Consider the following 27,869-nt stretch of genomic DNA (forward strand, 5'->3'; position numbering starts at 1 on the left):
GTTTTTTTTTTAAAAAAGCAAGTAGTATAACACACTGAACACACCATACTTTTCTGAAAAGGAAAATAAGGTAAAAAAAGTGTGAGGAGGAGGGAGTGACTGTCCTCTAACAGAACTGGGTCTAAAAAAAGTGCATCCAGGGAAGCCGATGTGGCTCAAGTGATAACACTCCACTTGCCTACCTACGGGAGGACCCAGGTTCAGTCCCCGGGACCTCCCGGTGAAGAGAGAAAGCGTGCCTGAGGTGCAGCGAGTGCCCGCGCCACTGGGTCTCACAACAAGGTGACCCAACAAGAGAGGGGCGAAGGGGAGACTCAAAGTAAAGTACAGCAGAGACCAGGTACTGAGGTGGCACAATTGACAGGGAACCTCTCTCCACAGCACAGGTCCCCAGGATTGAATCCTTCTGAATCCTAGAGAAAGATGAGAAGAGAACAAAGAGAAATAGATACAGAAAATCACACAGCAAGTGGAAACAGACAGCAGGAACACCAGGGAGGGGTGGGGAAAAGTCTTAAAAAGTGCATCCAAATGAAGCTCTGATACCTACCATAAAATGTGTGAACACCAAAGACATGTTGAGTAAAACAAGCCAGACACTAGAGGACATACTGTACAGTCACTCCCAAAATAACTAGACTACACATTCACATGGAACAATGACAGGCTACCAGAGGCGGGAGTGGGGAGTGGGTGGCTAATCCCTAGCACACAGCTGCTGGTTAGGGGGAGGGAAGTTTTGGCAATGGATGGTGGTGGCAGCAGCACATTGTGTAGTTACTACCTGCGAGTTATACACATAGAAGTGGTTAAGAGGAGAAGTGTTATACGAAATGGCACCAAGTTTTAAAGTGTCCAGCTCCTCCCAGACACCACCTGATTACAGGTACTGAGAAAGTGATACAACTCCATGTCCTTAGGAATTTTTCATCTGTGAGACAAGAAACAAGACTTCTGCTTTATGTTAGTTTTCATTTCAATAGTCTATCAGAAATTCCTCCTGAAGGTCTCATACCCTCCCCCAGCCAATTCTAAACTCACCTTGAAATTCAACGAGAACCATCACTGTTTGGCTCCACAGTCTATCCCTGTAAGACCATGAAGATTCACAGCTCCTACAGCAGAAAGTGTGAGATGCCTGACCTTCATCTAGGCACAGAAAAGCACAGGAAAGTAGTATCAGACCCCCAAAAGTCACACTTGGCCAGCTACCAGGAGCCAGGTCAGGATTTTAGTGTTAGATTTGACTGATTTGCAAGTTTTTAAACCTCCAAGTCTTTTTGACAAGTGTTTCTAGCTAGCAGTCACTTGTAGAGAGTAGCTGGAAGTATGGGAAACCCCAGCAGCACCCATGCTAGGTGGTTTCTAATGTGGCTCAGTGGTCCCCACCTCCTGGTCTTCACATCCTTACAGAGTCCCTCCCGAGATGCCAGCAGGACCCATGACTTGCTTTTTTTTAGAGAGAGATTTATGTTATTTCTCTCCCCCTCCCAGTTGCCTGTTCTCTGTGTCCATTTGCTGTGTGTTCTTGTCCACTTCTGTTGTTGTCAGTGGCATGGGAATCTGTTTTTTTTGTTGCGTCATCTTGCTGAGTCAACTCTCCATGTGTGTGGTGCCATTCTTGGGCAGGCTAAACTTTTTTCACGCTGGGCAGCTCTCCTTATGGGGCTCACTTCTCACATGTGGGGCTCCCCTACATGAGGGACACCCCTGCATGGACGTCACTCCTTGCACGCATCAGAAATGTGCATGGGCCAGCTCTACACAGGTCAAGGAGGCCCGGGGTTTGAATTGCAGACCTCCCGTGTGGTAGGCAGATGCCCTATCCACTGGGCCAAGTCAGCTTCTCCTGTGACTTGCTTCTAACCCATAGAACAGAGCACAGGGGATGGGATGTCACTTCTGTGTAGGTTACATAGTATTCATCATCCTATCAGACTCCAGGGCCTCCTTGACTTGCATGCTTCGGTTAGGCCAGTGGTTATATTGGAAAGGCCAATGTGGCAAGGAACAGAGGGCAATTTCCAGCCATCAGCCAGCTGCAAACAGAGGCCCTCAAAGAGTCCCAGAGAAAGTGAGTTTTCCCAGTTACAACTCCAGTCACCCCTTTAGGTGAGACCCCAGCTATGATTGACACCTTGAATTTTGCCTTGTGAGAGACCTCGAAACAGAGGATGCAGCTAGACTGCTCAGACTCCTAACTCATAGAAACTGAGATAAAACACAGTGTTTTAAGTTGCTAAGACTGTGATTGGTTTCAGAGTAGTAGACAATCTTACCTAGATTCTGAGGGTGACAAGGCACTACTCTGGCTGGCCTTCCCCCAAGGCAGGCCGGAAGTGCTGGAGGAAGCCACATCCCCTGGGATCTGGCCAAGTTCAATGACGGTCAGGCTTAGTACAAACCTGGCTTCCTCATCCCTGAGTGCTGAGGGGACAACCCTGGGGCACGTTCCACAGTGCCTCCCAGAGGTGCCCACAGCAGTAGCCTGCTCAGGTATACATCTTTGACGGGCTTTTCCTCCCTCTGACCTGTTGGCGCTTCACGTAATAACAACTACTTAAAACTCAGAGTCTCAGAGTCTGCATTTGAGGGAAGCCAATTTAAGGTTAAGAAGGCTAGAAGTGTTAATGGAGGGTAGTATATGGGAACTCTTCAGCAGAATGTAAGCCTACAACTTCTCTAATAAGAGGCAAGACAGTGCTTTCAAACCAGTCAGGGGCTAATTCTAAGTCTAGATGTCCTAGAGACACCACCCTCCAGATAAATGAACATTCAACCAACTCTGTGGTGAGGCCTGTGGAAAGAACAGAAAGTCCAGAGCCTGGAGCTCCAGACTCAGTCCCAGTGACTTTATGGCATAAGGAGAAAGGGGCAGCAGTGCATGCTCTCCTCCTATCCTACTCCCCGGGGTTGTCATGCAAATAAAGTGGTACCCCAAGTTCTTATGGTCTAATTACTGGTTAAAGTGAGACAATGAGCAACTATAACTCCAGCCATACCAGAGAATAACCAACAGGCTCAGGGACAGGGGAGCGGGAGTGAGGACCCCCAGATTCCAATTCCCACCTTCATGGAAGCTCTAAATGTCAAGGGCTATAGCTAGAACTGTGTTCAGCCTCGATGATACAAAAGGCTCTCATGGCATTGGGAGTGGGACCCAGGCTCTTAAGTCATTACTAGTTCCTCCTTCCCAGTCCCTTGGAAGATACAGAAAGGTTTCAGAAAGGAGACTTTTCCAGTGATGACTTGCCCAGCAGGACTTACTATATTCCAGAGTTGTTACTCTTGGAGTCAGTGTTGAGCCTTAGGGCTAATGCCTCCGAACAAAAGACCAGAGTATTTTGTTCCCAGACTCTGGTTCCCTTGGCTACCCCAGTGTCCCTCAGTCGCCTAGAACCAGCAGACTGGTCTCATTCCACAGATCCCACTTAGGGCGTATGATGTCAGTAGGGGCCTCCTTGTCCTTGCCCTGAGACCCAGTGACACACAGCCCCATGTTCAAAAGAACTTCCACTTCCAACACCTTGAGAAGTTTTGCAAGTGTTTATCCAACTTAGTCTTATACCATCAGGAACCCCTAGCCTTCCTCCTCCCTTCCTTTCTTCCGTGGGCAGCATCATTTCTTCTCTAATGAAGAAAGTTGGCCTCTCCCCAATCCTTCTTCCATTCTTTTCTGTTTCTATTCACTGCGCCTAATGAAGACAAAGGTCTCAAATCCAATAGATAGAAAACAAAAAACCCCCTCTTTTGTGGTAAGGCTGGAGTGAATGTTAAATTTAAGGCAACGGTAGCTATTGCCACAGACAATGCATTTGGAATTTTCACCATCAGGTAGCTGTTATCAAAGGAATTGCCACTTTATATGTGACCTTGTACAAGTCTTTCAGCATTTCTGTTCCAGTTTCTTCATGTGTAAGACAGGGGTAATGGTACCTCCTTCATAGGATTGTTGTGAGAACAAATTAGCATGTACAAAGCATGGTGAACAAGACCCAGCATACATTAAGTCCTGCATTGTTGTTAGTTATTGTAAAAAGTGAAGACTGTCTTCATGGTCAATGCCCTTGGGTGTCTAACTTGCACAATTGTGCCATATAGCCCTGGCTGCATATTTAGAGAGCCCGAAATTCTCACTCCCATTGGTCAAAGTGTACAACTCCACACACTCTAGCTTACATTTTTATTCTTGTTAAAGGCTAGTTTCCCCAGAAGGGTAACAGTCACTTATTCCTAAGTGATGAAAATAGAATAAGATATTAGGTGTAAGTCCTAGAGAAGATATCGAACCCTAAAGAGTGGGAGGGGAGCTGGGGGACACTGCAAGGGCTATAGGCCCTGAAGCTTATTTCTTCAAGTTAGAAAGTTAAGATAAAAATAGAGTTGAGTGAGTTTGTGACAGGCAAGGTCATTTAAAGGGTAATTGTTAAATTGAGTTATCACAAAAAAATTTCAGAGACTCCAAAACTCTCAGGACGGCACTTATTTTTCTCTAGAAGGCAGCTCTGGGCCTTTTCACTTTTCATACTTGGGAAAGACTGAAACAGAAGAAAACCAATTGTAAATGGCTAAAGGATAAAAGCAGACAGAAGAAATGTAACTAAACAAAACATAGAACATTTAGCTTCACTGATAGATGCTTCAATTTAAAGTTACCATTCTGTACCCATTAAAGTCCCATCACTTTAATATATCCCGCTGCTGGCTAGGATGTGAGGAGGTCAGGAGCCTTTTGGTATTAGAAGGTGGTATCGTACATCAAGTCATAGGACGGACCTACACCCTGTGACTCAGGAGTTCCACTTCTCAGGATCTATCCTGAAAAACAAAAGTACAAACAGAGAAAGGGCTAACCATGTCAAGTTATTTGCCATGTTTGAGAAGAAAACAAGCCAATTTAAATGGCAGAGAACTGTCTATTTGGTGGACTACTAAAATTTGTTAGAGAGATTATATAAGTAGTCTCTGAACATGCCAATGATAAAAGAAAACAGGACACAGTGTTATGTACCCTCAGAAAACTTAACTCGGTTGTATAGGGAAAAAAGCAACATTTAGAGTTTTTCCATCAGTGGTTCCACCAGGGTGGTAAGATCACTGAGTCTTCTAAATTTCCTGAAATTTCAACTTCAAAAGTGAATCCACGATTAAAAAGATAGTCACTCAAATCATAATCAGGCAGTTCAGATATTGGAAACCATAAAAGAAACTCACTGATGACAATCAAATGCTTTAACTCAAATTTTCTAGTCCGCTAGTTCACATTGAGTGTAGCTTGTCATATTTAAGTGGATCAACAACGTAACATTATCACCATGTCCTCTGCCCAACATAACACTGACTCTCATTCCAGCCTCTGTGTACATATACTCATAACTGGACTGAGGAAAGACAGAGGATGATTAAGATGCAAAGAACCCCCAGAAGGATTCAGACATTGAGTTTAAGTCCTGAACATGGTTCTTTATTTACTCAAAGATGATGGGCCTTAAAGGGGCAAGATGGAGGTTCCTATCATCTAAATTACAAGGGTTTATTAGGGAACTCATTGACAAGCTGAGGATGGTACAGAAAGTAAAGTTACATTTCTTCCCATCTAATCATGTTCAAACTGGCAATCCTGCTTTGGGTGCATGAAAGTCCAGAAGGAACCAGAGACCAGAACCTGGCATTGTGGCCACAGCCAGGTCTTCCCACATCCAGAGGGAAAGCTACACAAACGATCCTTCCCCAAACCCCTCATAACAAGTAGGGGTTTGGCCACCAAGCCTGATAGAGCCTTAGTCTCTTCCTGGGGTCCCGGTGCAGATCACACAATGCTGGGGGACTCTGCCACTTGGTTCCTCTCCCCCCAAACCCCCTCAACACAGAGTAGACAACAGGGTGGGGGGAGAGAAATTTAAAACAAATCTTTAAAAAAAAAAAAAAGGATAAATCTTTCCCAAGAGAAAGGAAGTGATACAAAGCAGACCAGAAGAGTTCCTAAAACAATCTAGTATTTATAACCCTTTTCTCCTCCCATTAAAAGATCTGCCATTAACATGGTCCTTAGAGCCATTTTGTCCCTGATCTGTTCTGGACACCACAGCTATACCAAACGAGACATGCCTTTTATAAAGCCTCTCCTAGCGTCTCCTAGAAACATTTCCTCTAGAAGTCCACTAGGATGGATGAGGACTAACTTCAGTCAACTTAACCACCAGGCCCAGGACGTCAGAAATAGAATTTTTAGCTCTCTCGAATTATGCTCAGCTCACTGACAAGCTTGGACAGCACATACCAGTGAGAGTTCTTGTCCAACATGCCAGACTTCATACCATAAACCTACTTCCACGATTAATTCAATTCTACCCCATAGAGAAATGAGTTCCAACAAAGGGAATCTCACTCTCATGTTCAAGAGATAGAAGCCTGTGTTCCCTCTGACATTTTCTTATCTCAGTCAGATTCAGCCTTAAGAGTCTTCCTTTGGTGTCTGGTTTCATCGCTTGCTCAGTGGTCCCAGTCTGGAGAATCCACCACTGGAAGGGCCATCACTCCAAGGTTACTTCCATCCCATCTACATGCTCTGGATCCCCCACCTTTTCAAACTGCCAGAAAAGTTCCAGAGCACATACCACCCCAGCACCAGCCCTTAAACCACCCCCAAGGATTGAGAAACAGTCAAGTCTCAGAGCCCAGTGAACCACTGGAACAGCCTTCCCTGTGAGCCCTAACATCCTTAGTCCAGGGCTACAAAGTCAGACATCTGAACAAGCAGAATGGGCTAGTGAGATACAATAAGGGGTGGGTGGGGACTCTGACAAGCCAGAGAACATCTCCATCAAAACAAAATTCAGTTTGGAATACTCTTCTAGCCAAACTCCTCAGAATATGCCCTGTGAGCCTCCCATGGTCAGAGATTCTTAACTTTTCCTGTTCCATGGACCCCTTTGCTAGTCAGGTGAAAACCACAGACCCCTTACGAAGTCCACACTATACTGTGTACTATTTAATAAATATATCACACCCACACTGACATATCCCCACAGGAATGTCTGAGTTTCAAGTTCTCAGGCCCCTTGTTAAGAAGCCCTGCCCTGAGGGAACGCTGGAGCAGATGAGCGGCTCCCCAAGCAGAAGCCTAGGGCAGCTTCAGTGGGGAAATTTTCCTGTCACAAGTAGCTCCTACCTGGGGAATAGGAGAGACAAGAAGGCTTCAGGGTGTTTCCAGGGTGCTAATAAGTTTATCCCAACTGTCTACACCATCTCATTTCAGAGCTTAAAATGTTAAAGGAAGTTTCCCCAGTGATCAGTTTTATGCACCGATGATCACAACCTGAGGAGGGGGTTAGTGGGACTCCAGCACCCACAGAGCAGCCTTCTCTCAGCAGCTTTCCAAGGAAGCTCCTGTGACATGCCAACACCTGAGTGTTTGACTATGCCTTATCCAGGTCCCTGTGACAGTTCCACTTCATCCATATGTGCCCCCAGCTCTCATGGCATCTCATCCAGAACTGAATGGCTTATTTATTTTTTTAAGATTTATTTCTCCCCACCCCCACATTGTTTGCACTTGCTGTGTCCTGTGTCTTTAGGAGGCACACAGGAACTGAACCCGGGACCTCCGGTATGGGTAGGCGGTGCCTAATCGCTTAAGCCACCTCGATTCCCTGCTTTGTGTGTCTCAATGTTTCTTCTTCTTGTGTCTCTTCTTGCATCATCTCTTTCCATCAGCTTGTTGCACCGCCAGTAACATCATTTTTCTGTCTCACTCATTTTCTTTGGGAGGCACTGGGAACCTCTGCTCCAAGATTTTGTTGTGTCTCTTATGTTTTTTCCTTCTTGTATCTCTTGTTGTATCATCTTCTTGTGTCAGCATGCCCTGCCTATCCACCACACCAGCTCATGGTCTTCTAAAGTGAACTACAGACCTCCCATGTGGTGGGTGGGAGCTCAGTCACCTGGCCCACATCCACTTCCTGAGTGGCCCTTTTCCAGAGACACAGCCTCGGCACAGCATCACAGATAATCCTGAAGAAAATTCACACTCTTGAATGATGAGAAAACCCATGTCATAGCCATGTGTGACAAAGAAGAAACAAAGTGAGACAACAAACACCTTTACCACCCAGCAATACCCAACCCCTACATGGCAAAAGCCTCCATCCTGAAACTCCACCAGTTCTACATGAGCCTCTCCTGGACTTTTTTAATCCCCATCTCTACCAAAAGCACATGCTGTGGCTACACACAGCTCTATTCCCTCTATCAGCACACATCCTTGCCAATTCAGTCCCCAAGTGAACCTACTCTGACCACACAAGTCAATCTCCATCCCTGCCATCAGTAAATTCTTATATACTTTAAGGACTTTGCGTTCCAGGGATGTTGATTTTATACTACCTGTTTTTACCCCCAGCCTCCCAAAATAAATGCCCATCTTTGCCAGCACCAGGATTCTACTTCCCAGGTCCTCTCCAAGGGCAGGAAGAGGAAACTACTCTGCAAACTGCCTCCCAAATCTTAGGCCCTTCTGCACACCAGCATTCAGTCCAATGTGTATTATCAGCTGGCAGCGGGTTTCCAGTTAGGGTATCTGACCAGGATCCTGAAAACCTTACATAGCTACTCCCTTTGGATAAGCTGGACAGAACTCTAACCAGAGCCAGGAACCTTTAGTCAAATACAGGCCACCAGAGAATGAGGGAAGATGGCAAAGCAGGAAGCTCCAGGAACTATTAGACAGTAACTGTCTGAATCAACTATTTCAAAATTGGAGTCCAGTAGAATACCATACAGCATCCAGGGAACAATGGGGAGAAAATGCTCATACATGGAAATAAATGCCAGAGAATCACACTTTCTGCACAGCTATTACAACCATCCAAGCCCCATTCTTGTGGCAGGCAGCAGAGGGGTCCAGCCCTTGGCATAATTTGCTGATGCCAGAAGGGGAAAATAGCTAGTTCCAAGATCCAGGGGGTGGGAGGAAGAGAATGGTCCAAATGCTCCTTTGGATTAGCTACTTCAAACCGCTAGGCACCCAGCTCTGAGAGCTGCCAGTGTTCTAGCCCAAGCTGGACAGCAGCAGTAGAAGAGACTTAAAAGATGACATACTTCTTCAGAGCTGCCAGAGGACAGTGGAGGGGATGCATTTGGTAGGCAAATGCCAAGTCAAGAAAGCACAGCTTTGGGGAGCCATAGAAGCAGCTCTAGGCACCCACCCTGGCCGCCCCCTCAGGGCAGTTTGGAGGCAGCCAGTGCTCCCTTTGTGGGGTCCTGGCCTTGCTCCAGCTGGGAAAGACCAACTTAGGACATTCCTTTCTGGTGTATTGCCTCTTCCCAGAATGTGTCCCCCAGGGAAAAGCAACTGGAGACTACAAAGGCAGTGAGAGAAACCATGGAGGCCAGTGGCTGGGGCAAAGGCTGCCAAGGCTGGCCTGCTTTACCCCCTGCAGCGGATCACCAGGGAGAGGGAGAATGTCTGTGGCCTGAGAAGTAGAGGACAGGGGGCTTTCAAACTCCATAAACAGGGAACCCCTAACACCACTAGCAAGCACAGGCCCAGGATAAGACACAGGTCAGAAGAGACAGGGAGGCCCCTGCACTTTGCACTCACCACGGGCTGACCTCCCTGATAAGAAGGCTCACCCCTGCAGAGAGTCCAGCCAATGCATATCCAATCTGCAAACGGCTGAAAGGGTTTCTGCTAAGGTTTATTTGGTTTTCTTATCTCCTGACACACAAGAAAACCTGTCATATCATGAGCTGGATACAAAGTCAAGAAACAGGTCAAGGAATAAGTCTGAGCTAACATTAATATATGAGTATGTATAGTATGCTATGAGAAATCAAAGAAACTGGAAACAATGGTGCATTCAAAGAAAAGAGATACAAATCCAGAAGACAATGAAGGTGACCTGACTGTGGATATACTAGACAGACTTAAAGTGATCTTCAGTTTCCTCAAGGAGATAAAGTTTGTTGGGGCAGGGGAGGGGTGGAAGGAATGAAAGGCTTTCGGGGATTAAAAAAAAAAAAAATGAACCTGGGAATCACAAAGAGCCAAAAGTTTTCAAAAGGAACCAAACAGAACTGCTGAAGACCACAATAATGAATATGAAAAATTCCCAGGAGGCTTTCAACAGCAGATCAGAGCTGGCTAAAGAATGAATCACTCTACCTAAACACAGGACAAGTGAGTCAGGTGGAGAAGAATTCAAAAAAGCAAAAATAGTCCAAGAGACCTCTGGGATACCATCAGGCATACCAATATTTGCATTCTGGGGGTCCCAGCAGAAGAGGGTAGAAGGAAAGTTCAAAGAAACAACAACTTCCTAAACTTAGCAAGAGATGTTAATATGAACATCCAACAAGCTCAGAGAACAACAAACAGGATAAAGTGGAAGAAATACACCCTGTCACATCCTGATCAAACTGGGGAAAGCAAAGGACAAGGAGAATGTTCTGAAGCTGCCTGAGGAAAGCAATGTTATGTGCAGTGGAGTCCCAATTAGATTAAGTGCGCAGCTCACTAGAAACGGTGGAGGCAAGGAGGCACTATGTTGAAATACTTTGCATGCTGCAAAACGACAAATGCGAACCAAGAATTTTATATCCAGTGAGACTTCCTTTAAACAATGAGGGAGAAAATAAGACATTTCCAGATAAACAAAAGCTGAGGGAATTCACCCCCACTAGACCTGCCCTACAGGCGATGCTAAAGGGAGCTATTTAGAGTAAAAGGGAAGGACAGTAGACAGTGGTTCAAACACACAGAGAAACAGAGACTCCTGGTAGAGGTAACCATAGGGGCAGTTACTCCAGTGCTGTCGTGTTTTATGGTAGGCAACCCTAACTCTTACCGCAGCAGCTAAAATGCAAATTAATAAGGACAGAGAGATAGAGAACAGATACAGGAATGGTATATGTGGATGCTATTGAAGTAGGTACCAAATTAAGTGATTGTTAGAGTTAAGATGTTAAATTTCAGCTCCACAGGGTAATCACCAAGTAAACACATGAAAAATATCATCGAAGGAATGTTTTTCAAAATGGCGTAGTACCAAAAGCCAAATATGAGAATAGGCATTAAAAGAATTGAGGGTCAAAAAAATATATAGAACTTGCAAAATTAAAATAGGAAAATGGCAAAAGAAAGTTCTGCATTAGCAGCAGTTACTTAAAAATAAATAAATAAATAAAGATTTTTATTTATTTAATTCCCCTCCTCTCCCCCGTTGTCTGTTTTCTGTGTCTTTTTGCTGCGTCTTGTTTCTTTGTCCGCTTCTGTTGTCATCAGCGGCACGGGAAGTGTGGGCGGCGCCATTCCTGGGCAGGCTGCTCCCTCCTTCGTGCTGGGCGGCTCTCCTTATGGGCGCACTCCTTGCGCATGGGGCTCCCCTACGTGGGGGACACCCCTGCGTGGCACGGCACTCCTTGCGTGCATCAGCACTGCGCATGGGCCAGCTCCACAAGGGTCAAGGAGGCCCGGGGCTTGAACCACGGACCTACCATGTGGTAGATGGACGCCCTAACCACTGGGCCAAAGTCCGTTTCCCGCAGCAGTTACTTTAAATGTAAGTAGTTTCAACTCCCCAGTCAAAAGGCAGAGATGGGTAAAAGTGGATAAAGTATTACCTAACTATATGCTGTCTACAAGAGAATCATCGTAAATTCAAAAGGCATAAGTAGGTTGAAAGTAAAGTGACAGAGGAAAAAAAAATGCCATGCAAGTAGTAATATAAAAAAAGGGAAAGGGAGGGAAAAGTACGTGGTTCAAGGGATTGACCACCTGCTTCCCACATGGGAGGCCCCAGGTTCAGTACTCAGTACCTCTTAAAACAAACAAAAACACAAGCAAAACAAAAAGTCAACTCAGGACAGCCTATGAAGCTCAGCGGTTGAACACCGGTTTCCCACATACAAGGTCCTGGGTTAATTTCTGATACTTAAAAACAAACAAACAAACAAACAAACAAAAAACAGAGCTGGGATAGCTGTACTAATAACATAAAATAGACCTTAAGTCAAAGCAGCTATGGGGGACAAACATGGTCATTATATACTGGTAAAGGGGTCAATGCAACTAGACGGTTATAAATACATACATGCACTTAGCAGCAGACTCCTAAAATATATTCAGCAAATATTGACAGATTTGAAGGGAGAAATAAACAAAATAAACAGTTCTACCTTAGGAAATTTCAATATACCACTTTCAATAATGTCTAGAACATCTAGACAGAAGACCAATGAGGAAATAGAAGAACAATATTCTAAACCAACTAGACGTAACACACATATACAGAACACTTCGTCCAACATCAGAATATACATTCTTCTCAGACACAAATGGATTATTCTCCAGGGAAGGCTATGTCTTAGGTCATAAAAGAAGTCTCATTCAAAAATATTGAAGTCATACAAGGTATCTGCTCTGAACATAATGGAATGAAACTAGAAATATCTGGGAGAAACAAAATTCACAAGTGTGGAAATTAAAACACCAATGGGTTAAAGAAGAAGTCACAAGGAAAGTTCGGAAGTAATTTGATGTGAATGAAAGAGAACACACAACATAAAAAAACTTAAGGGAAGCAAAGGCAGGGCTGAGGGAAATGTTTAGCTCTAAATGCTTAAATATGAAGAAAGGTCTTAAATCAGAGACCTTACCTTAAAACTGCAGGATCTAGTAAAACAACTAATCTCAAAACAAGCAGAAGGAAGGAAATAGACATTAGAAAGGAGTAAATGAGAATTAAATAGAAATTAACCAGAAGTTGGTTCTCTGAAAAAAAAAACAAAAAACATTTATCTAGAAGGGGGGAAGGGTAAGGAGGCAGAAAGGGGTAGAAAGAGGGAAAGAGGAGAAGAAAATCTGAAATGAAAAAAGAATACCACTAGCCCACGGAAATAAATAGGAAAACCTAGATGAAATGAACAAAGTCCTAGAAACACAAACTACCTAAAATGACTCAAGAAGAAATAGGTATCAGTGAACCAATAACTACTAAAGAAATCAGATCAGTAAGAGTCTCCCAAAGGAGAGCTTAGGAGCAGGTGGCTTCAGGGGAATTTTACCAGTGTTCCAGAACAATGAACACCAAACCTGCTCAAATTCTTACCCACCCTCCCAAAAAAAACTGAAGAGGAAGGAACACTCCCTAACACATATGAAGCCAGTATCATTCTCATACCAAAGCCAGATAAAGATATTGCAAGAGAAAACTATAGACCAATATCCCTTATTAATATTGATGCAGAAATCCTCAAAATACTAGCAAGCTGAATCCAACAGCATATTAAAGTAATTATACACCATGACCAAGTGGGATTCCTACCAGGTATGCAAGGGTGGGTCAACATAAGAAAATTAAAGTAATATACCACATTAACAGAATATAGGTGGAAAAGCTAAATGATCATCTTAATTGATGCAGAAAAGGCATTTGGTAAATCTAGCACTTCTACTTCATAAGAACACTCAAAATTAGGAACAGAAGGAAACTTCAACATGAAAGGAAGCATCTATGAAAAACTCAGAGCTAATATAATTAATGGTGAAAGACTGAAAGTTTTTCCCCCCTCTAAGTTCAGGAAAAAGACAAGGATGTCCACTTTCCCCCCTGTTATTTCACCGTTGGACTGGAAATTTTAGCTAGAGCAATTAGGCCTTAAAAAGAAAAGCCATCTAACTTGAGAAGGAAAATTAACTTTCCTGATTTGTAGATTGCATTATCCTATATAAAAAATATTGAGCAGGGGCAGAGGAGGAAAGAACCATAGAGCTACTGGAACTAATAAATGAATTCAGCAAACTAGTAGGGTGCAAGATCAATATGCAAAAGGCAGTAGTGATTATATACACTAGTAATGAACAATCATTCAATAGCAGCCACAAGAATCAAATATCTATGGAAAAGGAAAAAAAAAAGTCTAACAAAGGATGTAAAGGACTTCTACAGAAAACTATAAGACATTGCTAAAAAATCCAAGATGGCCAATGGAAGCGCATTCTGTGTTCATGCATTTAAAGACTAAATGTCATTAATATGTCAGTTTTACACAAAGAAATTTACAGATTCAAGGCTACCCCAGTCACTTTCAACAGACTTCTTTGTAGACATGAAAAAGCCAATTGCCAAATTTATAGACAAGGGTAAAGTCCCCTGAATAGATAAAACCATCTTGAAAAGCACCAACAAGTTGGAGGACTCACAGTTCCCAATTTTAAAACTTATTACAAAGCTACAGTCATCAAAGCAGCATGGTACTTACAAGAACAAATACTGTAGAATCTAATCCAGTTCAGAAATTAACCCTCACATCCTTGATCAACTAATTTGACAAGGTTGCCAAGTCCTGTCAATGGGGAAAGAAGAGCCTCTTCAACAAATGATTCTGAGAAAACAGGATGTCCATGTGCAAGAGAATGAAAGTTCACCCCTATACCTCATACCATATACCAAAAACACTCAAAATGGACCATAGACCTTATATAAGAGCCAGAACTATAGAACCCCTAGAAGGAAACATAAGGAAGCATCTTCAGGACTTTGTGTTAGACGAAAGTTTCTTACACTTTACACCCAAAGCACAAGTACTAAAAGATAAATGGGACTTCATCAAAATTACTTTTTGTACAAAGGACTTTATCATGAACGTAAAAATATAAACTAACCAAAGGATAAAATATTTGGAAGCCTCATATCCAATAAGTGTTTAATATCTAGAATATATAAAGAAATCCTACAACTCAAAAGACATATCTAGAATATATAAAGAAATCCTACAACTCAAAAGACAACCATTTTTAAAATGGGCAAAATACTTGAATAGACATTTCTCCAAGAAAATATACAAGTGATCAAAAAGCACATGATATATTCAACATCAGCAATTAGGAAAATGCAAATAAAAATCATAATGGTATACCACTTCTTACCTATTAGAATCGCTATTAGAAAAAAGGAAAATTAAAAGTATTGATAAGTGGAAATATGAACAAATTCATTCATTGCTGGTGGGAATGTAAAACGGTGCAGCCACTGAGTAAGACAATGGCAGTTCCTCAAGTATAGCGCTAGCATGTGATCCAGCAATCTCACTTCTAGGTATATACCCAAAAGAAATGGAAGCAGATACTCACATATTTTCATACCAGTGTTCATAGTGGCCTTATTTACACTTGCCCAAAGATGGAAGCAGCCCAAGTATCCATCCACAGATGAAAAAAAGTGTGGTATATAAACAATGGAATATTATTCAGCCATAAAAAGGAAATTCTGATACATGCCACAACACGGATGGCCCCTGAAGGCATCATGTTGAGTGAAAAAGTGAGACACAGAAGAATATTGTATGATCTCATGGATATGAAATAATTAGAATAAAACTCAATCAATCTAGAATATCATTTACCAGGGAATGGGGTATGGGTAGGTAATACTAGGAGTTAATGCTCAAGATGTACTCATTTTCTCTTTGGGATGATGAAAAGTTTTGGTAATGGACTGTGGTGATTGTAGTGATTAGAGCACAACATTGTGGACATAAATAAATACTTGAATGTAGTTTAAAGGAGACAAAAATTAAAGAATAACAAATTTTTGAAAGGAGACATTTTAGGTTGTATGCATGTTACTAGAATAAGAATTTTTTATAATCCAAGGAACACAGTGAACCCCAAGTGAAATCATGGACTACAGCGAATAGAACAATTACAAAGTGTGCTTTCCTCCATTTTAAATGGATTACACCAATGTATGATGTGAACAGCAGGGTAAATTTTCACAACATTGTTGTAATGTTTTAGCGTGGAAATAGCCACACTTCAAGTTATAAATGTTGACACCTAGATGACTTTAAGAAGGAATACTTTACCAGTCTCCTGATGGGGGAGATAACTCCAGTTGTAGACAGCATGCTCTGGTGACAAGTGTATGCCGAGTTGCCACTGCCACCCTATGCCCAGAGCCTGTCCTCGTTTTTCAAGCCCACTATACAGCTGGCAGGCAGGGTGATGCTTCTGGATGATTCTCTAACCACGGATATATGTGGTGCAGAAGTATTGTTGCTATAGTTCAGATCATCTGGGTCTTGTTTCTAGAAACCATATTTGGTACAAAACAGTATAATATGACAGACTTTGGTGATTTAAATCAATATATATCAGAGGTTTAAATGACCAAGTTTTTTTTAAGCAATAAGGGTATGGAGAAAAAAGTGTTACCCAGTTGACTAATTTTGCTATTCTATAACCTTAAGATCTTCTGTACTGGGCAACTAAATATTACAGCATAGGAAAATCTTACCTGCTCTGCCTTTAGCAGGAAAAAAAATCATTTCTATTGCACAAAACACAAGGAAAAACTAAGGCAGCCACCCGCACAAGTCTAAACACTATGACCACACCACAACCCAACCATTCGCTTTGGCCAATAGGACAATTCATCCCCATCGCAGGATATGTCCTCCCAGCACCACTGACAAGTACTGGGGGACAAGCAGAAGGAAAGAACCAATTCAGCAATACATTGTACACCTGGCTATTTCTGCCCTAACTTGACATAATATTTCTCTTTTCTTTTCTCTTCTCTCTCATCTGTCTTTAAATACAAACATATGAACTTCACTTGATCTAACGGCTTTTCTCTTGTTTCCATTCTTTTGATCCCTCTTCTATCAGACTTGCAGGTTGACTGGAACTTGAACTTTGCCACTTCTGAATCCAAAGCTTTACCAATAATATTCCCTCACCCCTCTCGCTACAAGTTGACTCCCAGCCCACTCCTCTACTAACAAATGCTGAATCTGGTTGCTTCCTCAGTACCCCTGTAGCTTCTCATAGCTTCCCATGGTGGCCAAAACTCTCTCCTCCTTGATCTTTTGACCCCACCTTGGCTCCTCTACCTTCTTTCTCATAGGTCCTCCTTCCTCTAGCCAACAGGTGTTCCCTGGGGCTCACTTCTAAGGTCTCTCTTCTTCCCTTCATTGATTCATTTTCACACCTTCTTTGGAACAAGTCCATAAAACCAGCTCAGCCTTCCAATGCCTATTGGACACTTCTGAGCTATGCCACCCTGATAACGGCGGTGATACCCGGGATTTCATTTTTCAAAGCAGGTTCAGTTATGCCAAGGTTCAGTTAAATATTTAGCAGTTAGGATCCAGGTGCCCTGGACAGTGACAAGAACTAAGTATATAGATGGTTCGGAATGTGACCAAAGCTCATGTAAACCTGGATCCAAATCCCAGCCTTGACATTTCTTAGCTCTGTGGTCTTAATTTTAGTTGCTCCTTCTATAAAACAGGGATTGGAACTAGCTGACAGGATTGTCAGACACGAACTGGAAGTATACATCAAGTACCAGGCACACAGAAAAGGCTATTAGATAGCTAGTAACATTCTGAATTCTTAAGGCTTTACCTCAGCATCTTTGGCTCCTTCCAACACATCACTGAGAATTTGTATGTATTCAGTTGCCCCTGTAAGGATATCAACTTTGCTAGGCTTCCTGCTTTGCGGAAGGAATGGCACAAGTGCCTTCAGTTTGGCAAAACCACGATTGAGAATTTTATCTGGAAAACAAAAAGGTACAGTGACACAGAGAAGGTAATTTGTACATATACCTCCCCAACCCATGGAAAGGGCTGTGCAGCTCATGTCTACAGCTCTTTTATCTGGCTGGTGAATCTAAGCAGGCATATTCTGAAGAGCAGTAGTTCCACTGGCAGAGAATTTCAGGGCAAAAGGAGCAGCAAAACTCAGCACTGTGGGCGAACAGGGGGTACGCCTACATCGTCCCTTGACCGTCCCCCACCCACTGGGGAGGGCACCCACTGCACTGTAGTAGAGAAGCACTAGGAAGTCTTTGTTAAAAACTCCAAGTCAACTACACCCAGATAGAAAACCCCCTCCCCCATTCACTACTGCGGTGGCTTGTTTGGTCAGTAGAGGTGGGGTCTGGCTGCAGACGAGGGGTCGGTCCCACTTGGGACGAGGGGTCGGTCCCACTTGGGACGAGGGGTCGGTCCCACTTGGGACGAGGGGTCGGTCCCACTTGGGACGAGGGGTCGGTCCCACTTGGGACGAGGGGTCGGTCCCACTTGGGACGAGGGGTCGGTCCCACTTGGGACGAGGGGTCGGTCCGGCAGCAGACGAGGGGTCGGTCTCACAGGGGTTGCGTGGTTTGGCTGACGGGGTCGCCCGGCGAAGCCGGCGACGAAGGGGTCGCCCGGCGAAGCCGGCGACGAAGGGGTCGCCCGGCGAAGCCGGCGACGAAGGGGTCGCCCGGCGAAGCCGGCGACGAAGGGGTCGCCCGGCGAAGCCGGCGACGAAGGGGTCGCCCGGCGAAGCCGGCGACGAAGGGGTCGCCCGGCGAAGCCGGCGACGAAGGGGTCGCCCGGCGAAGCCGGCGACGAAGGGGTCGCCCGGCGAAGCCGGCGACGAAGGGGTCGCCCGGCGAAGCCGGCGACGAAGGGGTCGCCCGGCGAAGCCGGCGACGAACTGGGGACAAGGGAGGCCAGGCCCTTGTTGGGGGCTCTCAGGACTGGAGGGCGCACAGCAGAAGAACTACCGCGGAGACAAGGTAAACACGCAAGTCCCCTTTATTGAGGGAGAGGCAACAGTTTTATAGGGGCTGGGGAAGGCTGATTGGCCGAAGCCACGCCCTGTTCTGATTGGTTGCCGGCGAAAGGTCAGTGGGAGGTACTGGACGGGGGAGGGGTGGTGATTAGGGATTGGCTGTTGCTGTTGCTGGGGGAAGTGGCAGGGCTTAGTGATTGGTGGCTGCTGTTGCTGGGGTAGAGGGCAGACTTGAGTTTCCCGCCCACGCCTGGCTGTTGCTGCTGTCGGGGGAGGGGAAAAGGGCAGACTGGAAAATTCAGCCCTGCGCCTGCGCAGGGAGAAAGAAGAAGAAGGGTGCCGTCCCACAGGCATCGTGTGGCACCATCCGGGAGGAGGGGCGGCCACGGAAGCATGGCTGCCGAGAAGGGGAGACCCGAGGGCACTCTGCGCCCATGCCAAGCTCCCTTCAGGGGTGGCGGTGAGTCCGACCAGCCACCCTATTATGGGGGCAGCGGAATTAGGCCTGCCGCAGCTGCTCCCCTGCCAGGCCAGCAAACCACACTTCAGCCCGAGGGGTGACCGCACACTACCTTTATAAAGCCTGTAGGGTATTTAAATCACTCAGCCTCAGGTTGTTTACCTGCAAAGTGGAGAACACCAACCTTGTAGCTTTTTGTGGTGAATAATGTAATGGACACGTAAAAATACCTCACCAGGCATGCAGACTTAGAAAGTCATTGGTAAATGGTACTGATGACTAAAATGGATACACACTCTTGTCTACTCAGGCACTGTGCCACCAACTCTTCAAGCTTTTCTAGCTGAGCTAATGTTATAGTGGTCAAAGAATCTGTAGTTGATGACACTTGAAACATAGAATGAGGTGCCTCATTTTTTTTTGTCAGACAGGCCAGAGGCCCTGGGCTACCAGCACCTCATTTCTCTGGAGTGTGACACCTCACCACCCTCTTGTCCAGCTCTAAAGTCCTGATGACCTTGCCCCTGGAGGACACAGGCCCTAGAGGAACTGGCTCCCCGTGGACACCACCCAGGATTTGCTTTGAGACAGAAATGTGGAGGAAAAGGTGGAATGCGGCGTCCTTTGCGACCCGAGCACAGGACCAGCACACACGGTTGAGAAACTGAGGCTCAACGTACGTGTACTAATGAGCTCTTAAAAGCACCTGTCCGGGGAGACATTTTTGCAGCTGTTGGTCGAGCCTACTCTGTCCCCCTCCGGGACCCGGTTTCCACACAAGCCCAGGCGGTGAGGAGGTCACCCGCGCGGCGGGCAAAAGGCAGCCGGTCCACGGTAGGGCACCAAAGCCACCGTCACGCCCCCCCCCCCGCCCCCCCAACCAGGCGCACGAGGGGGACCTCGGGAGGTCCGAAGCAACAGCAGGCGAGGCCGCCCGGGTAGGCTGAGAGGGCAGGGCCAGCCCGCCCGCGGGAAGGGGTCGGAGGCGGCGGAGCAGTGACCGCCCTGGACGCCCGCGCAGCGTGCTCACCCGCTCACGCTCCTTTGCGTTGGCCACGCGCCGCCGCTCCAGCACCAACTGCACGTCGTGGGTCGCCGAGTAGTCGCCCGAGGTCAGACGCCTGAGCCGGCAGATGGCAGCCAGCTGGGCAGCGGCCCGAACTGCTCCCGCAGCACGTCCTCCAGCACCTCGGCCTCCGGGGCGTCCAGGAAGGCGGCGGCGCCGGGCTGGGCCCTGACGGCTCAGGCGCAGCGTCCATGGCTGAGCGCGAGGCCGGGCCCGACCCCCGCAGCCCCTGCCCTGCTGGGCAGAGGAGAGGCCGGGCTCGGGGAAAATTGGGCCGCCAGGGTTAAAGGCAGGGATCGGTTTTTAACTAGCTCCACCGGTGATTACAATGAGCCTTGACTAACAGCCCTGGTTCCCGAAATTGACTGCACCTGCCATGCCCCAGCAGGGGGCGAGGGCGGGAGGGAAGTAAGTCAATAATAGACGATTCCTGTCCTGTTTCTACATGTGTATTCAAAAAGACCCCTGTACATAAGCATAAATTCACATACATGTACACATATGCATAGACACAAATTGACTGCACATGCAACTTTTTAAAAAATCCATTTTCATATAAATGTTGTAGAAAAAGGTGAAAGAATAATAACAAAGAGCTCCTGCCTCCACTTCTCTCTACTATTTAATCACATTTGCTCCATCACCCTTTTCTATGAATTGTCCCATTTTCATTCTTTTTCTGTACTATTTAAGTGGCAGAAATGATGTTCCAACAGGGAGGGAGGAAGGAAGAGGAAGAAGAAATCCTCATTGTGTCTGGGCTATGCTGATTCCAGAAATTCATGGGCCCATGCTGATACGAATTGGAGAAGGGAAAGTGCTCTCTCACAATAGATGCCACCAATTTGGCCACCATCAGGGAGTCAACACTGGACACCAAGGAGTTGCTCCTCACGAAATAGTTCTCAATGACAAAAGAAAAACTAGTCAGTTTAGGGTGAAACCACCTGGCAGGCACCCCTTTGACCAGGTGATCAAGGTTAGCATCAGCAGTGGGGGCACAGGTAACATCCTGAAACTCCTGATGAGATGCACGGAGAAAAGCCCAGCACCGTTTCTATGGGATCCCTGCCAAGAAGGCCTGACTAAGTCTCAACATGAGGAAACATTCGGCAGATTCAGCCTACAGAAGGCTCGTGTGCTTACACGTATACACATATATCTACATCTATGTGTGTGCATATCTTATGCATGTGTTTATTTTGAAAGCCATGAATGCACATTATTATTTCCAGTTCCAACCCAACACCTCAGAATTCTCTCTAGTCTTTCCCCTTTCCTTATTTTTAATTCCCTTCTCCAACAGTGAGAATCCTGACTCCCATTATCCTCAATCTATTGATTTATTTGCCCACTCGCTGTGCATAGCCAATTTCCTAAGCACACCAGCCCCTCCCTTGGCTCCCTGCCATCTGCTTGGCCCCACCTCCTCCCCAGCTCCCAGCCATGCCACTCTCTAAGGGAAGGGCAAAGGAAAAATAAGAGGACACACCAAATTGTAAACCATGGTTCCTGCGCAGTGACTCTGGGAGTGAGGTAGGATCTGTGCTTCACATCTTTTCCATTGTTTGCATTTTTCACAGTAAACATCAGCCACTTTTGTTTAAAAAAAAAAGATTTTTTTAAGAAAAACAAGTTTGTTTGGCCTAGGTACATTTGATGTTATCTTCTGGTAGGCAGATAGAAGGCAGGAAGAGCCATTTGTGTAGGAATGAAGCTTAAAATGGAGATAGTTCACCTATTCACTCAGTTTTCTTGAGCACAGCAAAAATATCATTATTCTATTTTATTGCCAAACCCTTGAGTGGGCAAGCTGGTGTACATCAGGATTCCAGTGTGAGAACCCCAGACTTTACTCTTTCTTCTTTTCTTTTTTTAAGATGTATTTATTTCTCCCCTCCCCCATTGTATTTGCATTCACTGTCTGCCTTCTGTGTGCATTGGGTGTGTGTTCTTCTGTGTCTGCTTGTCTTCTCTTTAGGCGGCACCGGGAACCAATCCTGGGACCATCCAGAATGGGAGAGGGTTGCTCAATCTCTTGTACCACCTCAGCTCACTGTTCTGCTGCATCTTTTATTGTCTCTCCTCTGTGTCTCTTTTTCTTGCATCATCTTGCTTGCATTAGCTCTCCTTGTGGGCCTGCTCTCCTACATGGGCCAGCATTCTGCTCGTGCCAGCTCACCACACGAACCAGCTTGCCTTCAGCAAGAGACCCCAGGAATGTAACCATAGGCCTCCTATATGGTAGATGGGAGCCCAATCGTTTGAGCCACATCAATTCCCTTTATTCCTTCTTCCTCCTGCACCAACCTCAGCTCTAACTTTCTGGTCTCTTGTGTGTTAGCCATCTGTTCTGAAGGAACGCAATCATAAACTCATTTGAGCTAACATGTTCAATCTGATAGTGATTTGACACCACATAGCATTTAGTTGACAGAAATTTTCATCTGTGTAAATCTCATTGGATCCTCATAAGCCTGTGTTAAAGGGATAAGAAGTATATTTACTACTGATATATTCATTCACTGAAATATATTCCTTGATGACTCATATGACAGACATTGTGTTAGCACCTGGGACACAGAGGACTACTAACTTACTCTTGAAGAGTTTGAGATCTGAGAGACCCCACTCTCTCACTGATAATAACCCTCTGATATGATGCAAGCTTCTAGTGATATGAACAAGGAAAGAAGGGCCTGATATCATTTGTGAATAAAAAAAGGCATCATTCAAAATCTGTGGTGGATAAGAAATCAGACACAGGAGTCTCTCACTAGCCATGTGACCTTGGGCAAGTCACATTCTCTCACTGAGCCTCAGCTTCCTCTTCTGAAAAATAAAACCTACTCCACAGAAATTTGTGGGACAATGAATGAGAAAGCAAATGCATGTATGATGCTTGCAATGAAATGTGTGGAAACAAGAACCTGCTTATTCAGGCAAAATCTTTCACTTTTTTGCCACAACTACCCTGCCCCCATCATAGGTATTTGTTGAGTGAATGAATGAATGAATGAATGAATGATTAGGTAGATGAGTGAATTAGGCATAGCTATGGAATACTGGGGGATAAGTATCCTCTTCCAGGCTGATGATATCATTGGTTGAGGTGCACAGCTCCTACCCCAGTTGCACTCATCTCGCACTGATCTAATGGCCTACCAAGGATTTTCTCCTTTCCAGACTGCTTGAAGTGACTGAGCACCTCTGCACCTCAGAATACATTGCTTTCACTGGGTTTGCTCCTGCATCCAGCCCTTCCTGTTGGGTCCAGACTAATGCCATCCTCAAGTATTGACATTTTGTTCCCTGAGTCCTAAATTCCTTGCTATCCGGTTAAATGCCAGCTTGCTAGAGTCAGTCCTTGAGATAAGGAAGGGGCAACACAGCTATCTCAGAGTACAGTGCCACTACAGAAGAGGAAGGGCTGCCTACTTGGCTGATGGTGCAGGTGCTGTGTCTCTGAGCAAAGGGAAGAGGGGTGGGAAGCTGAGACCAAAATTTTACCTATTTCTGATTGGGCAGAGTTGCTCTGTTTCAAAAAGCAGGGTGTCCACTTGTTCCTAATCATGCTTCTCGCACTGGCTCCTGGGGTATGGTAGGTAGGGGTATAACTTCTCCAGCAATGGAGTCACTCCTGTGTGAGTTTCCACTGCTGCTGCCAGCTTTGTCTTTTCCTCTGTCTTCCTAGCTACTTGAGAGGGAAATGAGAAGACCTCAAAGCAGGTGCCATTTTAAACAGAGTGCCCCTGGTAGGCACTTTCCATGATACATTTTTTTTTCCATTTAAACCTAAGAAAGGGAGAGTTATGCAGGTAGCAAGAAGTAAGGTCCTGGATCTCTGGGGGTGTGATGTGCTGGGACTTGGCACATGGTAAGCACTAAAAAATGTTGTGGTCATCGCCATTATTTCTCTTCCCAGGCAGACCTGTGGACATCTAAAGGAAGGTCAGAGCTGCTCTCCTTACTCAGGAAAAAATAACCAGCACTCCTCCTGCCTCCCCAGTCTCTGCCCTGGAAGGAGGACTCATGCTCTAGGTAGAGGTTTCCATCACGTGAGAGAAGCAGAAGCTTTGAAAAATTGGGGAACTGAAAACCTGGATTTGGAGAAATTGCATTTTGGTAATTTGGTTTTGTATGTCTGTTTCCATTAGACTTTCAAAAACTGTGGCCTATAATCAGTCACAGTGGACATCATCCCAAATCCCTCTTGACTGAGTAATGGAGAAACAGATGTGCCTCAACCAATTGGGCTCCCATCTACCATATAGGAGGAGTTCTTGGGTTCAATGCCCAGGGCCTCCTGGTGAAGGAAAACTGGCCCTGTGGAGTGCCGGCCCACACGGAATGCAGCCCCATGCAGGGGTGCCAGCTATCGTGGAGAGCTGATGCAGCAAGATGATGCAACAAGACACAGAGGAGAGAAAATAAGATGAAGCAGAATAGTGACATGAGGTGGCACAAGAGAGTAATAGCCTCTCTCCCACTCCAGAAGGTCCCAGAGCCACCTAATGAGAATATAAGCAGACACAGAAAACACACAGCAAATGGATACACAGAGCAGACAATGGTGGGGACAGGTGAGGGGCTGAGGAGAGAAATAAAAATATTTCTTTCTAAAAAAATCAGTGAAACAAATGGCTAAGTAATGAACAAAAAGGGGTGATTGGGGAACTACTGACTAAACCAGATGTATTGTTATTGCAGCTATCTTGTGGTAACTGAGTAATTTTTCACAGTTACATAAGAATAATTTTTTAGAAATTATAGGCTATTTTATTTGTACATAAGGGACAATGGACTCTATCCCGAAGGCCAGAAGGGGGTGGCCATGTCGAGCTGAGGGAGATTATCCCAGGGTTTTGTTTTCTTTCAGGCAGAGCCTCCTTAACAGGCCTCACCTATTTCCCACCTGGAGCCCCTATCCCAGGTGTCCCCACCTCCCCAGCACTTGGAGAAGGAGTTGAGATGACCATGAGGTGATTGGGGGCCATTTCTAAACCTGGAGCTGTCCCCCTAGAGGGTCTCCTGCCACGCAACAGCAAAGCCTTAAGCCACTCATCCCAGCTGAGAGTTGATGCAGGATCAGAAACTATTCTAAGCAGATTCCAAGAGCTTTCCAAGGGCTTTCGGTGCTCACTTATGGGGAGGGTGGAGGCGCCGGCTCCTGCAAGACCCGGCTCTCTGATCAGCCCCACAACACCAGCCAACTGACCTGCCCTGGAGCACCTGTCTGTGAGGCAGTTACTGGAGCTCTGAGCTCAAGGACATACCACCAACGCTCGGCTCCGGGTTCAGGAAGATTCTGCCACTGCAGCTGCCACCTGACACCCACAAAGCTGATGAGCAGATACGGGGAACTTCCCATCTCCACCACCTTGCTGGTCCACAGAAAATAGACAAAAAGGCAGGAAGATGAGTTCTGCCTGGCTTCCACCACCTCCTCAGTCTCACACAACTGCTTCTACTTAAATCATGTTGACTGGTGTCCAGAATCCAAAGGATTCTGGGAAATGAAGCTGGGTCTTCCTGCCTCTGCAGTGGAGAAAAACACCCTGGAGGGGGCTAATGGGCCTGAGCCACATCCTCCTCCTCTTGGAGACTCAGCGGAATTGCTCTCTCTCCTGCTCATGCCTCAGTGGATCTGCCTCCTGTATCTTTCCTCCATCCGTTGTCCTGCGGCCCCGCTGAGAGGACCAATCCCCTCAGGGGACCACCCCCTCCCATTGATCAGGTTTGGCTCAGACACAGGTCTGGTTCTCTCCTCGTATCAGGGAAGGCTTGAAAGAGTTTCCACAAAGCAGACTTAGTAAGAGAAGGCAAAGAGTGATGTAAAGAAAGGATCGAGGGGAGCAGCTGTGGCTCAAGCAGTAGAGCTCCCGTTTACCATGGGGAGGACTGGGCTTTTATCCCAGGACCTCCCAATTGAAAAAAATAAAGGCTTCCCAGACCTCTGCAGAGAGGCACAGGCCCCTGTGCAGCAAAGTGACACAGCAAAAGACGATGCAACAATATTTTTATAAATTAAAAAAAAAACACACTGTCCAGACTACCCATCTAGGTCTAGAACTCAGGTCTGTGCCTCCACTGCAATTCTTTGCCCAGGGGGTGTGAGGGGCCTCCCCCGAAGACGGCTCCCCCAGCCACACATTCCTGGTCCCACCAGCCCTGCAGGTGGTCCTGCTTGCCAGGCTCCATATTTCACTTCCCCTCCCACCCCACCCCCATGGGATGAGCCAGGGTTATTGTCTTGGTGGCACCAGCAGAGTCAACCAGAGGTCAAACGTGCCTCTCGCCAAAGACCAGAGAAGAACAGCAGACTTGCAGGCGCTCCCATAGGCCATTGTCCCAGGAAACCAAGAAAAGCTCAGTCCCCACAGAGACCCTCAGGTCAAGACATTCCTGTTGCCGCAGCAGCCAGTAGGCCTCCAGCCCTGCCAGGGTGCAGAAAGCTACCTGGTTACCCCGGGGAGGGGCAGGGGCTGCTTACAGCCTGGTGCCTGCATGGCCTAGCAGAAGAGCAGACACTTAAGCAGGGTCTGGGGGCTACAGGCAGAGGGCAGACCCCTTCGCAGTCAGAGGGGAAAGAGCGTTTGCAGCACAGGGGTTCATATGCACTTTGAGCAAGACATTCAGATTTTTGGCCTCAGCTTCCCATCTGTAAAATGGGGTTCTAATAGAACTTTCCTCAGAGAGTTGTAGCAGAGTCAATTAAGCCATGGAATGAAAACAGCTAATGCTTATTCAGGGGATGCATGTGCCAGGCTCTGTGACAGACTCATCATATAAATTACCTTTCTTAACTTTGCAACAGCCCCCATGAGGGAGGAACTATGATTATCCTCACTTTGAAGAAGAGAAAACTGAGGTAGGCAGGTCAAATGACTGACTTTCCCAGCCAGTAAGAGACAAAGCTGGGACTGGACACAAACAGACCAACCACGGAGCCTGGGTCCACGACCGTCCACCTCCCCTGCTCACAGAACTCCCGCCATATTGTAAGTGACGGCACAATGGTAATGAGGGTTAATCAGCCACATAGAAAGCCCAGAAACTCATCTATTGTACTGAGAAATCCTAGAGGACATCAGAGCTGGTTAAGGGGACACTGAGGTGCAGGGTTCAGTTCCAATAGCCCCCATAGAAGAAACAGAGCCACCTTGAAAAGGGCCTTGCCTCCCAGCCCCGGAACCTACACAACTGGGATTGGTAAAGGCTTGTCAAATCTAAAAAGGGAAGGATTGCAACAAAAACAGGGCTTTGGGGGCAGATTTGAGTTAGTGGGTTACAGGTTGCTTTGGGGAGGACAGGGGGGAGTTAAGAGACAGAGCCTTGCTGTGGACACGCTGCTGCTTGGGGCCTTGTCCTGCAGAAGGAGGCTGCCATGGCCTCATGTGAGGCCAGCTGGCAGGACCCTCCTCTGTCCTAAATCACATGGGCCCTCATACCTCAAGAGTATCCCAGGCCTCCTCAGGCTTCTGTGATTCTCACCAGGGCCTGGGACTTGCCATGGAGTAGGTTCTCTGGGGTTTCTTGGCTTTGAACTACAGCAAGAATTGCTAGCAGTAGAGATAGAGTGACTTGACTGTTTTAAGTGAGTGCAAGACCTACAAAAAGGATAGGTGTGCCACTTACCTTGGCTGCCTGGAATTTGCTCAGGTCCAAGGGTGCTGTAAGAATTTTAGAGCACTGGAGAGCTGGGGCATTACAGAAGATACTCATAGTGGCTGAATATAAGCATGTGCAGATTTTCCTCTAAGCAAGTAATT

At 46.1% G+C, this 27,869-nt stretch overlaps 1 pseudogene; it reads right to left on the reverse strand.

Moving 5' to 3' along the window:
- Positions 1-7,167: 7,167 nt before the first annotated feature.
- LOC101417479 (factor in the germline alpha-like) lies at positions 7,168-27,822 on the reverse strand (annotated as a pseudogene).
- Positions 27,823-27,869: the final 47 nt, after the last annotated feature.

This window comes from Dasypus novemcinctus, chromosome 17, assembly GCF_030445035.2.
Source record: "Dasypus novemcinctus isolate mDasNov1 chromosome 17, mDasNov1.1.hap2, whole genome shotgun sequence".
Lineage (NCBI taxonomy): Eukaryota > Metazoa > Chordata > Mammalia > Cingulata > Dasypodidae > Dasypus > Dasypus novemcinctus.